Source organism: Chamaea fasciata, unplaced genomic scaffold (assembly GCF_029207755.1).
Source record: "Chamaea fasciata isolate MVZ Bird 193981 ecotype frontalis unplaced genomic scaffold, bChaFas1.0.hap1 SCAF_1, whole genome shotgun sequence".
In the NCBI taxonomy this organism is placed as follows: Eukaryota; Metazoa; Chordata; class Aves; order Passeriformes; family Sylviidae; genus Chamaea; species Chamaea fasciata.
This window is the reverse complement of record NW_027094086.1, coordinates 42,265,117-42,280,211: the sequence shown is the minus strand read 5'-3', so window position 1 is coordinate 42,280,211 and position 15,095 is coordinate 42,265,117. Positions and strand designations below refer to the sequence as shown.

At 39.9% G+C, this 15,095-nt stretch overlaps 1 pseudogene; it reads left to right on the top strand.

Moving 5' to 3' along the window:
• The window catches only part of LOC136289751 (chloride channel protein D-like), an 86,708-nt pseudogene that overhangs the window by 52,951 nt on the left and 18,662 nt on the right, over positions 1–15,095 (top strand).

Here is a 15,095-nt window from a genome sequence, read left to right as displayed (position 1 = left end):
CATGATGAACAGAGTTATTTATTTAAAAAGGAGAAACAGATGGCACAAAATACTTCAATGAATTTCAGCATGTTTGAGAAATGAAATAACCTTTTTAGAAATATCAGTTTTGTGAAGGTGTTAAATTCTATTTCACACAATCCCAAGGGAGGTTTTTATTCACTACACTGTGTGCACATAGAGCTACAGCAGAAATAAGGGAAAAAAAGAAGACACAGAGTGGAGTAGTTTTATGAAAAGCCATAAAGAGATGAGCATAGCTTTATTAGCTGCTGCCATTGACTACACAGAGTTCTGACAGTTGGTGAAGCGAACATGAAAGCCACGTCAGACAGAAAAAGCCTGAGGAAGCTGAATCTTGCTGTTGGGGAGAAAGAAGGAAGAAGAAAGAGAAAGCAATACACACACACACACACACACACACACACACACACAGAGACACACACACACACAAATCTGTTTCCAGAATTGTGGGTGCATATATCGACCACATTTCACTGTAAATAGAGTCAGGTGCAGAGAGACAGCCACTTATTTCCTGGAAGAGCAGAAAGTAATACCAACATCCAGGGTATTATTTTTAACACATTCTGCACTTACAGTGGAGGGTCCTTGCAGTAAGTAATAACTGAGGAAAAAAACATGTGCTGCACGTGAATGGTATGTAGAAAAGAGGGGGTTTAGTTACAGGAATCTTTTTTAAAATGATGAAAGTTTGTAGAAATTTGTAGCTCGAAGTATTCTTATGAAAAATTAATTATGGTTCCTAATGTGAAAGAGATATAAGAGGGATATATTTCTTTTAGAAAAGTGAATGCTGAAGTTTGAGGGGTTAAATCCCTTTCCCAAGGAAGTTGATTGTACAGCTGGAAGGTGAGGTGCTTTTGCTTGAAATACTGGTTAAAAATGTCAAAACCCTCTATTATCTCTAAAAATGTCAAAACCCTGAACTGGAGTGGGAACAGGGTGTAATCTGTATCACTAGGTAACTAATGTTGTGTTTTAATAACCTGACTACACTTTTCCACTACAAAGTGTCCGATTCTCAGATGGACTGAGAAATTTGAAATATTTGTCATTATTTTTTTACATCTGTGTTGCTTTATTTTACTTGTTTTGTAATTTATTAGACCTAAATCTCGATACCTATTTTGACTAAAACATCAGCTGATAACCTGTGCCTGATTATTAAAACACATAGAGCTGTCACTGTCCATTCCCAAACATTTTAAAGCCAGAAGTTTTAATATACTAGTTGGAGCTTTCTTGGACCAGCGAGAGTGGAAAAACTAAGGTGGCTGGTGGAGTACATGAGGGTGGAGGCCCTGAATGAAGCTTTTATAAAAACTGTCTCACAGGAGATTTCCTCTCTTCTTTCCAGTTTGGATTAGGTTTTTTGGCACACGTTTGCAAGAAACTCATCATGTCTTTGCATTCAAACTGCAAAAGCTAGCTTAGTACTTTCTGAATTTCTCTTGGAAATTGCCCTGCAATGCTCCATCCAAAGAAGATGCATTTCCCTGTTTGTTTGGTTATAAGCAAACTCACTTCTTTCACTTCTCTCTTCTCCATTCCTATGGAAGTTTGTTTGAAATATTTCTTTGAATTTAGATAGCTTGTACTGGTGTCATTTTGAGAAATGACTTTCTTTGCCTCTGGTTGATTATAACACCAGGGCAGATGCATTAGACACAAGCTTAACCCTTTTGTTTTTGGAAAAGATTAGTACAGGCTTAGATAGTAACTCAGAAAATACAAGGATAATATTCAATCATTGCCATCCTTAATACAGTATTAATCAGTAATGTGTTCCAGGGTTAGCCCATTAGACATTGAGATAGCTAATCTGACATTGGATCCTTCTGTCTGTGTACACTTATACACATTCCTGTATGTTCTCTCTTGAGCTGGCTCTGCGTGACTTGCAGGAATCCTTCTCTCCTGACCATTCAGCTGAGCAGCCTTGGCAGGAGAGGTTTGCTCCTGGCTCTCCAAACCTGGATGCTGCATCATCCCCTGTGTCTTGGAGATCCCAGGTGAGGGTTCATAATCCCCACAACTGAGGTGAGAACCCATTTTGGATTCCCTGATGTTTCTACCAAAAGTGGGCTTTTACAGGTCATGTCTGCTGGATGCCACTTCTGTTTCAAAGGTCATGGTGCAGCACCTTGTATTGGACTTGCAGAGCTGGTGAGACCAGATGTGCCAAACAGCTGCTTGTTGGAAATGAGACATTGCCACACCAGCTACTAACCACGTGGAGAAATGCCCAGTTCTAGACAGAAACACCAAATGAGTTCAGAGGCCTTCACGTTTGGGTGGAAGTAGTGAGCAGGCACTCTAAATAGCTCTGAATATTTAGACGCCTGTACTCCCCTAGAAACTCACGTGGCTAATGAAGGCTGCCAATTACAATTTGTAATTTGTTTTTGGAATTGTAGTGTGAAAACTTAGTCAAGAACTATAACTTTTATGTTTTTACCTATGGTTTTTCATGTGGTGAGTTGAGGCTGTAGTGGTTAAGTTGCTGTTTGTATAGTTCAAGCATGTGGATCCACTTCCAAGATCCTTTACCTGTTTATCTCAAGGTCACATGCACATCCTAATTAATTTATTGTAGCTAAACACCCTTGCATAAACAACTGCGTGTATACAAAGTGGGTAGAAACTACTAACTTAGTAGTATTTTATATTGATGGTGCTGGTGGGAAAAACTTCATAAGAATGAAGGAAAAAAAAAAAGGAAAGGAACAGAAAAGCAAACTCTTGGAAGAAAATCTCTGAACTTTCAACATTTTCCCCATCTTTCCCACCCTTTGTCCTCCTTGCCCTAATCCAAACACAAAGACCTTTTTATCTCTGACCTTTGTTTCTTTTTTGTTCCACAATTTTTCAAGCATTAGAGAGAGACAACTTACCAGCAGACTATGAGATCTTGTGGAAATCCATTTTTCTTTAGTGTACAGTAGTTGCTAAACATATATAACTTTCAAATCCTCTCTGGGAAGTAAGTGACAGGGAGACATTCAACTAACCCAAACAACACATTTCACAGTAAGTACTGCTCTACCAAAAGGCCTTTAGACTGAATAGCTAAATGTCCCTCATTTAAGGATATTGAGGGAGCCAGGATCGGGAGATGCTGGGACGCTAGTTGTCTTACAGTCAATGTAAATATTTGCAGATGTTCTGAAGGGAGTCTGAACCCTGCAAAACTTCTGGCTCCTGAATGAACCATAAGGATTTCTCACTTAGTTTAGTGTTCAACTGAAATAGAGACAGCAAGGAGTCATAGGCCTGGTCTGCTGTGCAAAGCTCCACTGAAGAGTGATTTTCAATAGAGCTAATTAAACAAAAGCACATCAGTTGCATGCATGCACTTACATCGAAGGACACAGAGATTTTACAGGTTTAATTTAACTTTAAATCAGCTTAAATGTGTCTATTTCATGGGCTAGCACTGAGTGGAGCAAATCAATTTTAAATTTAATTGAAGTGGTGTTCTTTGCCAACATAAGGAGGTCTTATAGGCCTTTCTGTTTCCCTTTATTGATCTCAGTGGTATTCTATGAACATGCTAAAAACCCCTTTTTTTCCCAGAACTTACTTGAAAAACTACTGAATTCAGTCATCTGCACATGATTAACATTTTTTCAGTACATATATACTATTCTGTTACATAGTGAGATCCATATTGGCATGCAATTTTTGGATAAGCTATTTCATAGTTTGTTTTCACTAAATGTCTTGTTGAAAAGAAAATTGGTGGGCCTGTGACAAGTATGTAGGAATCTTTTATATGACTTTTAAGCAAGGAAAAAAAAGAATTTATATTTAAATATAAGCAATTTCCTGTGATGTTGTGAGTTTGTTCACAATGGGGTAACCTTACAGGAGACAGACAGTAAGAAAGCTAATATAAATAAATAACCTGTATTTATAATGCAGTAGCAACTACAGGTCATCATAGCAGTGTGGCTTGTTCAATACTAGAATGAATATTCCTTTTTTCCAGCAAAATGAAAGGTATTAAAAAAAGAAAGAACTTTCTAGTCTGCGAAAATGCATGAATAGTAGAGACTGGAACAGAATAACTCTAATACTTGCCAATGTTCGTAACACAGGTAAGTCATTTTAAAATCCTCCAACTTGAGATGCTCCCCTTAGCTAATGAGACCATCCTCTTAATTTCTCAAACTTCTGACCATACTCAGACAAAAAACCACCACAACTATTAAGCAACCCCCAAGACATCCTCCGGAGAACTATTTATACAAGATGCAGTGGTCAGTCAGGGCAGTAAAACAGTGGTTTACAAGAAGCCCAAATAAAACCTAGGGCTGTCCTGAGCAGGATGGCCTGTGGCGAGTCAATGGGTAAACATTCTCAGTGCAGAAAGAAAAAAAGGGGAGAAACAGCCTGAAACAGATGAAGGCAAGACTGTGAATAAATCCAAGAAAGCAGTGTTGCCTGTGTTCTCATGCACATTAATCCTTGTCATGTGTTTGAATTAGGATTATGCTTCTCTCCCACCCACCTTTAAGTCCTTTTAATAATTTGAAACTTACATAAAATATGGAATAAATCTATTTGAAGAAAAGTTCTCTTGTACTGCAGGTTGTCTAAGGAAACCTCCATGTTATGATTAGATCTGTTATGGTTAGATCCTTAACAATTTATTTCAGTGGGAAAACTTCCATTGGATTTAATAGCAACAGGGCCTGAACTACATTTTCATGAATCACTTCAAGACAGTTTGCCATTCAGGGATATTGGCTTCTTACCAAATGACTTTTTTAGTTAGATCATAAGGCAGATTGTCTTTGTTTTAGGTTATATCCAGTCCCATGGATGCGGTCTTGAAAGCAACCTGAAACTTGGATATCATAACTTTGGTGAAATAGCCGTAATACTTTTAACACATTATGCTACTATAGTGAATTATGTTTTGGGAGAAAATGTTCTCACATGTCCTATAAAAGAAAAATTTACACTGGATCTATTTCTGTAGTGTGGCTACAGCTCTGTGTCTCTCTTTGAGGTAAATTTATTAAAGGAAGACAGGCCTACTTGATAAAATCCAAATGTAAGTACCCTGTGTTATTCCATAAAAAGGCATTTTCAGCATGGTAAATGAAATGTCCTTGCTTGAAATTGCATTTCAAAACCATGAGTTTACATCAACATAAGTGTGCAGCAGCCGTGGCACTCACCAGCTGAGCAGAGTGTCTTTTGGGAGGGAGGCATTTGGGCAAGCTTATGGCTGTGAAGGTTAGCTAGGTTTGGGACACTGTTTTGCACCATATTCTTGTATCCAATGTGTTCAGTCTAGAGGCTGAACAACCAGATGGTAAAATACCTGGTGGGGTGGTTTGCCTTAGAGGGTGCTGATTAACGGGTCATGCACTGCCTGGAGGAGCACAGGGTCTATCACTAGAACTGGCCTGTTTAATATTTCCATAAATGACTTGGAGGAGAGAGTGGAGTGTGCTTACAACAGAATTGCAGAAGTTGACCCACTGGAATGGTCAGGGCTGGACCACTCATGCTGTGAGGCTGCACAACTGGGGTTTGTTCATCCTGGAGATGAGGCAGCTTTGGAGGCCCCTAACAGTGTGTCCCTCCTCCTCCTCCCCATAATTACTGGAGATCACTGAGGACATGGAGCCATGGTCTCCGCAACGGGCATGGTGAACAGGGAAAAATGGCACAAGTTGAAATGAGATGTTCATATTGGATATGAGGAAATACCTTCCCACCATGAGGACAGTGGGGTAGTGGCACAGGCAGCCTGAGGTGGTTGCACAGCCTTCATCCTTTGGAAGTCTTTAAGACCTGACAGGAGAAATGCCCAAGCACATTGTTTGAGCTCATGGTTGAGTCCACTTTCAGCAGGAGGCTTGTCCAGAGAACTGCTGAGATCCCTTCTGACTTGAACGATCCTTGATTCTTACGATTCTACAGGTGCAACTACTGTTTGGCTTGGTGATTGTTTACCTGAGAAGCAATATATTGGTAAAGGCTTTCTTTAGCCAATTCTTTTTAAAGGTGCTTTGGCCTTGTAACAGTCTTTCATAAAGCAACTCTTTTGCCTGCTTGTTTCCTACACCGCCAAATAAAGTTATTCTCTACACCTACAGACAGAAGACTTTATGAAAGAAATGTCACTGACGATGAGCAGTGAATCAGCACAGATTCTTACCCTTGCAAAAGTTCACTGATGATAATGCAAGGTGTACAGTGGATGTAGGCAATACACACACTTCATAATCCCAGACAAAACCAAGATCACGGAAGCATATAATGAGATATCCATCACATTTTTATAAGTGGCTGATTTGACAAAACATAAGGATATTTTATAGGTTTCTGCAATAATGTGGAATACTTGCTTTCTGTACAACAGAGAAAAAAAAACCGTGAAGTTGTGAAGACTGCAAATCTACACTCTGCTAAGAAATACACTCTAGAAATTGCTGGAATGAAACAGTATTCACATTACTCTTATTTAAAAACCATTTGGGGTTTGTACATAGTTCACCTGATTCAGGAAGTAACTGTTATCATTAATCATGTTTTCACATTGTGTTCACTATGCTAGGTCTAACATATTCCTAGACAAAGCTTAAGGCAGGCAAATATAGATTTTTATCTGGCCTATGGAAATGGAAAAGAGGCAGAGGATGAACAGGAATCTACTCATTTAGGAACAGTGAAATTCCTTTGGTGGAGTGTTTCACACAACAAGCAGCCACAGTGGCACAGTTCTGACAGCAGCTTGTCAGCATCTATGACTCCCTTTGAGTTTCACCACTTGTATTTCATTAATTGGTAGCACTCAGTGAGGTTAAGAATGAAAAAAACCCATCTCTTGGGGATTTAAATTTTTTTTTCTATAGTTGATACTAAATTCTGCACCCAGCCACTTTGATTTGCAAGGTAAATTACTGCTCATTTTAATTCAGAAAAATAATGCAGTACAGAGAAGTTCATTTTTTGAATAAATTGGTGTTCTTGGTCCCTTGAAATGTGGCTCTGTAATAAGAAGATATTCCAAATTTTCATTGCCTGCAGTCTGTTTCAAATAATTGGGTATGGGTATGATGTATTTTGATGCACATAAGACTATTCTGTTTTGGGATTCATTTAAATCCATCCCAGTTTAGAACAAGAAACTTGTCTCAGCTTTGTAGGTGCCATGCATGAAGTGCATTGTCTTCTCAGCTCCTTTACTCTTAGGCAGGTGGTCATATAACAAACTATCAGAATAATTGGCTTGAACAAACAACCTCATGTCTGTCAGGAGGGAGGACAATAATTAATAACATATGGAAAGAGTTACTTTTACCACAGGGATGAAAGGTACCATGGTAAAACAGGATGTGGGCAAACGTATGCTCCAGTTGTCTCTGTCTGTGGTTTCTGCCAGCCTGTGTCTGACCAGGAGGTTCTGGCTTACGGTGTGTCCAGATGATAGTCAAAATAATTATTATTTTTTTTTTATTTCGAAAATAGAAACTAAAAAAAAAGCTTATAACTACAGCAGTTCATTGATTTCATCTGTAAGATTCTGACCTACTATAATTCCATAGAAATTACTCTTAAATTTTGCAGAAAGGATCTTTATTTTCCATTTCACCCAACTGTCAGAAATAGTGGGGACATGTTTTTCAATTTTGTATGTTCATATTTCCTGAAACTTTGCCTAGAACCTGAAAATTGTTCAAAAAAACCCTGGAAGAATCTGTATATGATTTGTGAGTCATCTTTGAAAGGGCAAGTTTTCTAGCTGCTACCACTGCAAAAAACCAACCCTATTGCAAAGATAATCGTAAGCCTGAATTTCTCCACAGTGCTTAACTTTAATCTATTCGATATCATCCAGAATTCCAGAGGATTTCGGCTCAGATTAAAAAAATCTTTTTTTAACATGAAAAGTCATGCAAATTGATAAATGGGTCTTACAACATCCTGCCTAGGATGACCAAGTCATGCATATGGTAGGGTTTATCACATATCTCACACAAAGCAAGGCAATGCTTGATAAGCACTTTTATTGGATAATTACATTTTCTTTTTTACATTTGCAAATAAAGCAGATTGATTTCCATCTTGAAGTAATTTACTAACACATTATAAACTCGTCAAATGCTAACGTGGTGCAGCATGCCATTTCCTGTTTACTAAGTAATCCTTTGGCTGTCTGCTTTGTGTCTTTCAGGTTGAACCTGGAGTTGTTCTCAGCCAGGGACGTCATGGAGCCTGGCGTCAGAGCCCTCCACCTGAAGGAAAACATTGCCTCCTTGGCTTGACTTCTTGCAAATACAAGGCACAGCCGATCCCCAGTGGTTTGCAGGCCCAAGCCAGAACATGCAGAGGTGTTCCAGGGAACTATTAAAAGGTAAAGATGCTATCGAATTGATGTCATGCAATGTTTCTGGCTATTTATCAGATTTTTCTTTTCTTTAAGCATCTGTTTGTGAAGATTGTTCGGGATGTTCATGAAACTTGTTCTTACTTTCTTTAGCATGAAAAGCAGGTGTCCTTTAAAGAAAGGACCCAGGTCTTTCTAGCACAAGGTCATCTATTGCATCAGGAATTTATGGAAACAGCAACTATGAAATGATCTTATGGGAACAGCAGAAAAAGGGAAAAATGCCCTTCAGAGCCTTAAAGGTTCACTGAAACAGTAATTTAAAAGGATTTGAATACAGTTACTCATGACATTTCCCATGCCAATTCAAAGCTGGCCCACTCTTTCTCCACATTTTTTTTCATTTTATTAGTGTATGCTTTTACAGGAAATGAGTTAACATAAATCATATTACAGACAAGATAAGCAACTAAGTCACTGGAAGTAACATGCTAGGGTAAACAAGAATCAGACTAAAGGAATCCTTGCCATATGGGGCACTCTCACAAGGCACATAAAATCTCCTGATAAATGAAGTATTTGTGGTACCATATTTCATATGACAGCAAGAGTGAATTCATCCTTCCTTTTAAGACGGGATATTAAGACTGTCCTTTGAGTGGTGGGTCATGAGTGGGAGAGGCAGTGACTTAATTTCCACCGTGAGTACCCTAGAGGAAAGGAGAAGATGCATATGCACCTCCTACTGCATTGGAGTTCACACAGCAAAACCCTATGAGTTCTGCTTCCAACAACAATAAAACTGGACACATGTAATAAAAACACATGGCCAATTTTGTTTTGTAATATTTTAAGTTTTCATAATTTTCATAGTTCCTTTTGTCCTGAATGGCTGTAGTATTCTACATCTTCGCTTGTACAGAGTTCCTTTTTTTATCTACTTCTGTTTTATCATCTTAACTGCATGGCACTTGGAGCTACCTGTGAGCAAACAAGGATAAAAGTATTTTTTTCCGTCAATGCGGATGGTGGAACAAATTATCTCTGCATCATTGGTGGAGATTTGATTAGGACTTCCCCACTTGCCTACTTGATAACAAATTTTCAAGGATGAACTACCAGCAGCTGAGTGAATATTTAATAAAAATTGTGAACTTGCTTCAGTGACAAGTGAAACAGTCTGTATAAACCTTTTAGGATGACAAATATCTGCTTGCAATGAGAATTGTACAGTGGGAATTGTTTTGGTTTCAGTGGCCTGCAGGAGTAATGACATCAATAAGTGCAGTATTGTATACTTGTGTATGATACATATACTTGTTTCCTCACAGTGATGTTACCATAAACATAATTAATACAAAATGTGCTAAGGCCCTAAACCATAATTTTCTGAGTGATAGTCTCCAGTCTGAAGACATTACAGAGCATAAACTAGTGTGCTTTTTTAGTTCTCAGCTGTTGACAGCAATAAAACTAGAAAGCACATTAGCAACAGCTACAGCCTTTTTCCTTTGAAATTCATTTTACAGGCCCAGGCTGCTGAGGTATATGCAGAGTTCATGTAAATACTGTCATGCTTTATAACGCAGAGCAAATTGGTGTTGGAGGAAGCAAAAAGGGGGAAAGGGAGGCTCCAGAGAGAGGTGCCTGTAGAGAAAAGCTGATGCTTCCTGAAAACTCTGGGAGGCTTGTGGTTTTCTCAATCCTCTGAGCTCCTTCATGATGCATTCTGTCGGAGCCTTTTTAAAGGGTTGAAGGAAGAAGTATTTCCCTGTCACTTTTAGCATAAATGAGCTTTGTTAGACTGCTTTGAATAAAATAAAGATAATATTATAAATGGCTGACAAAGAGGAATCACAGTTTTTTTTGGCTAGTTGGTACCTCACTCCAGTGAAACACATACAGAGAGGTTGTCTGGGAGAAAGAATTGTGTTCTGGGGTACTCTGATAATATCCCTTCTTGCCCCAATGTTTTCCTAGTAGCTTGAGGACTTTCATGATGGGTGCATTGTCCCCAGCAGGGGCCACAGGTGAGTTTCCTGTTCTGCTCTTCTCACCAACACTGGGAAGGGAATGCACTGCAGTCATCCTCTGAAACAAATCTCCAGTAATGTGATGTGTCATGGAATTTGTATTCATGACCAGAAGCAGTTAGGGTTTAGGTTTTCCATCTTACTCATAAAATTACAGCTCTTGCAGCACGTAACTCTTAAGATGACAAATGATGTGAACACCTCAAAGGAGAAGGGTGCTGCTCCTCTTACCCTATGAGATCCAAGGAAATCCCATATGGACATGACATGACCACAGTAGGAAAATGATAAGTTCTTTACCCATCTCGAACATCAATAACGTTAAAGTGGAAGATAGGTGGCTTGCCTGACATATCTTAAAAAGGTGGTTTGGGAAAGATGTAAAAAATAATTGCCATGATGTTTTTGTTGAGAGTTGCCTTGGATGTAATTATTGATTTGCAAATGTGATTCTTGGGTTTTTTTTTCCCTCTGGAACAAAAATGTTGTTATTAGGTTAAAAATAATGGAGTAACAAGCTAATGAAGGGAAAGAAACAAACAATCTGCTAATCTTGCACGATGCTTGTGGCAGCTCATAATTTTTTAATAAAGTTTCTCATTTATATGTTTTTTTGTACCATTTTTTTCTCATGAAATAAGCATAGATGAAACACTGTAAATTTGGTCCAAATGTAAAAGTTGTTCAGTACCTGGCCACACTTGGAAACTGTAGCAACGAGAGCTGCTGTACACAGATGAATTGCTGTTATGTTTCATAACACATATGAATGATTCTGACCCTTTGAAAAGAAAAGGTCAATGCCAGTTCCCACAAAAGCAAGGATGGTGGCCAACCAATGTTGGCTGGAGTTTACATGGGCCTACAAATGCACCTTAACTGCTGGCCTGTAGCAAACACATTCCTTCCAATTTTAATAAGGAAAAACACAGACGTGCCTCCCCCTCTCCCCCAGATCTTCCAGATCTACCTAGTGGGGGCTAGATTTTTCTCCTACTCCTCGTGATCTGGATAGTTACTCACTGGGGATCAAGATGAGATCACCAAACACGTTTTTCCATGGGTGACCTAAATCTGAAGCTGTTATCTTCCCCAGCTGAGCAAGCAGTAGAAAATAAAAACAAAAGCAACTACTAAAGAGAACTTCTTGGCTTTAAAATTGTTAAAGAGGAAGCAAGCTGTAGCTGAGAAGCAAGTTTCCAAAACAAAGATCTCCTTAGAGTAATACATTTGACACTTTGCCACAGTCAGAGCTCTGTGCGTGCCTGGGAAACCCTTGCAGAGTTCAGTTTGAGGAACGTGTGGCTGGTGAACTTGGTTCATTGATGGGGATGATCGACTTACTGTGTGCAGTGCAGAGGGTTGAGGGACTGGCTGGCCCCCTTCATTTCTCCCACAGTAGCGATGATACTTGCACATCAGAACAAACCAGGCTATTCTTCTGCACTGCAGCTGAAATGCCTCCCCTGTTGCCCCCAGTGACTGCAGCTGAGCTGAGCTGTTATGAATGTGTCAGCCCTGAGTCCGCTGAGAGCTGTAACTGTCATGCCCTCAATGACATGCCCTCCTGGCTAGGTGGAATTCATTCTTCAGAGTGACCTGAGGATAGGACCACTGCCTTCCTTCCCAGGATGTTTCTGCCAGAGAAACAGCATGAGGCTGTAAATGCATATTGAGGAGTTGTTGGGAGGCCCCTTGGCTCTCTTTTGTCTTGGCTGCTCCAGACTGTGGCTCCAGATCCTCCTCCAGTGGGAAAAGATAAGAGTTATGCTTCTGCCTGATTTCTGTGAGACCAAATGTGAAAAAAGAGCTATTTTTTTCATTTCCACATATGTTACAATGTACTGGTGCAGGGCTATTGTGGGGCAATGAAGTGGTTCTTCGACATGATGAAGAGATTAGACATATCATCACTTGTGTTTTGCTGCTCTATCTTCTTTGCCAGAGGTTACTTCATAATGTAAAGCACAGTAAAACCAGAAGACATGGAGGATTTGAGGAGAAAAGCTATAGGTAATGAATTTCTTTTCCCTGTCTGTAGACACATCTGGGATATAACATGGAGAGTGATGATACTCCATGGTCAGCAGCAACGCCTTTGCTGCCATGCCTTGCATCCTCTGATTGCTTCCCCCTACAGCCATGTGTAATGGATGACAATGTGCTCTCTACCTAGGTGCTTTTTTTCTGGAATGCTATTTATTCCTCGTTTTATGTAGGTTTCCTGCATATTTGTGACTGACGAATACCATGTTCCTCCCAGGGACTGTTCTGGTGTTGGTGGCCTTTTCTGACTTTGCCTTCACTTTTGCCAAGGAAAATTAGGGAGTGGTTTTTCTGTACTGTGGTTAAATCCTCCTGGTGTCCATTGAAGTAAAGCAGGTGCATGTTGATACCTTGTTAGACCAGGATCTGTCCCCTCTTTGTCCTTTGAGGAAAAATGGTGAAGAGAGTCAAAAGCTGGAATGCTGCCCAGCAATCTTAATTTCTGCCTTGAACACAGCTGTGAGACAATTTTCCTGGAGAAACTACTAGGCTGACAAATACCACTGAGTAGCCTGTTTGGGAATTTTACCGTAACAAATAAGCCATTTTGTTCACACCTGAGGCTCTCAGATCTGTACCATACGTACCCCTCCTCCTGTCAGGCTGAGGGTTGGATTCCCTGTGCTTGCCTCTGTACCCCTACCTACACAGCTGTTAGCCATTACTCTGCATTCTGTTTGTCTATCTTTTAGCCGAAGGAAATTTTTTTTTTTGCTTGATTTAATTTGACTGGGATAAAGTAATTATGCAGAAACCACGATATCTCTGATGGTAAGCAGACTGTACAGAATATAACTGTCTAAGCAGAAATGGGTAAAACTTGGTTTTATGCTACTTCTGTAGGAGATGTGATATTTTTGGCATTGCGTCTTTATTTTGTGTGTATATTTTTCACCTGGGAAATCCCATCTCTTCCCACCCATCAAGTTTACTGAAACTTCAGCATTTGTGGTCAATTGAAATAGGTACTTTGAAGCCAAAAAAGAAAGTAAAAAAAATATTGAAGGTAAAATTGTCAAAAATCCTTGTATTTTATCATGTTTGTTAAAACTGTTTTATCACAGTTGGATGCCCCATCTCTGAAAGCATTTAAGGCCAGGCTGGATGGGTCTTTGACCAGCTTGGTCTATGGGAGATGTCCATGCCTATGCAGGGCTGGAACTACATTATCTTTAAGGTCTCCTGCAATCCAAACCGTTCTATGGTTTTATGACTGTACGTTGTGAATATGCTATGCAAGAGTGTATTGACTATGTGATTGCCTTACGCAAGTTTGTTTGATACAAATGAGGTGTTCACAGTACCTAAATTTCAGGACAAAGCTGGGAACCTAAGATTCTTTCAAAATATCCAAAAGCTGTGGTCTTCATGTAGCTAAAACGTTACCAGAGGTTGGACTCGCAGAAACGCCTGCTGACTGAAAACATGGCTTCCCATCCAAAGACATTTCAAAAAGTCTCATACCCTGGAAAACAGATTCAATTCATTTAAAAGTGAAACCTAATTACCTCTGAAGGTCTTGGTCTGAAAGGTGAGTTAAAGCCTGTTGCTCTGTGTAATCACACAAATGTGTTTTGTGGGCTTTCCTTAAAAATGTCCAGCTGGCTTGAGCCAAGCTGCACAAGCCTACCGAGCACAGCATTGCCGCTGGGATGCTCCCAGAGAGCCCGGCGGGACTCCAGTGCTCTTGTAGATCTGGATGTGGAAACTGACTTCAGTGGGGCTGGGAGTGCTGGCAAGAATGCTGAGAGTTACATCTTTCCACTTCAGAAACCAAGGGAGATATTAAACATCCGCTTGATCAGCGGCAAACTCCCTGCTCCAATTCTTGCTCAAAGGATGTCGTGTCTAATGGAGGTGAGCTGCCAGAAAGCTGCACCTGAGTGAGGAGGATTTCTGCCTCAGGTTAGTCCCCGGTCCAGATCCAGAAGAACTGCCAGAGGAGGGAGCCAAACTTCATTTCTGTTGGCAATATTTATTTTGCTGCTGTTCTCTGCTGTGCTCCTGCACTTTCTGCTTCTTTTTGTGGTAGGCGTAAGCCAGGTACAGAACACTGTGTACTCATGAACTGCTTCTACTCAACGGTCCTGCTTTAGATTCCCTGCTTGTGAGGTGGTATGGGAAGGGAGATACTCTGCTCTCCTCAATCAGAAAACATAGTAGAGCAGCTGTTCCCAGTAACAATAATGACACTATTGCTGAGACAAACATTTTCACAATGATGCATGGGAACGCTAAATCCAAACCACATTGTTTAGCTAATGCATGCTTTCGCTCTGCTAAAGGGGAATGTCACATAACTGAAAGTAAATTGAAGAGATCAGAGTTTAGAAAATATGACAAAGTTGAAAACTTAAAGCTGTAATACACAGTAACATCCTTTAGCAGTGAAATCAATGATCCAAAGTGGTGTGTGTATGTGTATTTTATGGCAGTTTATTAGGTATGACTCCCCTCTGGCCAGCCCAGTGAACAGACACTGTTGTGAGTCAGGAATGCTTTCTGCCAAGCACTTCAGTGAAACTGAGTACAGCATATAGATCTCCTTTCCCACAGAACATATCAGGCATTGCAACATATCATAGATATGTCAAACTGTAGGTATGGTTTCTGGCATTTTTCTTTAATCTGTACTCCCAGCT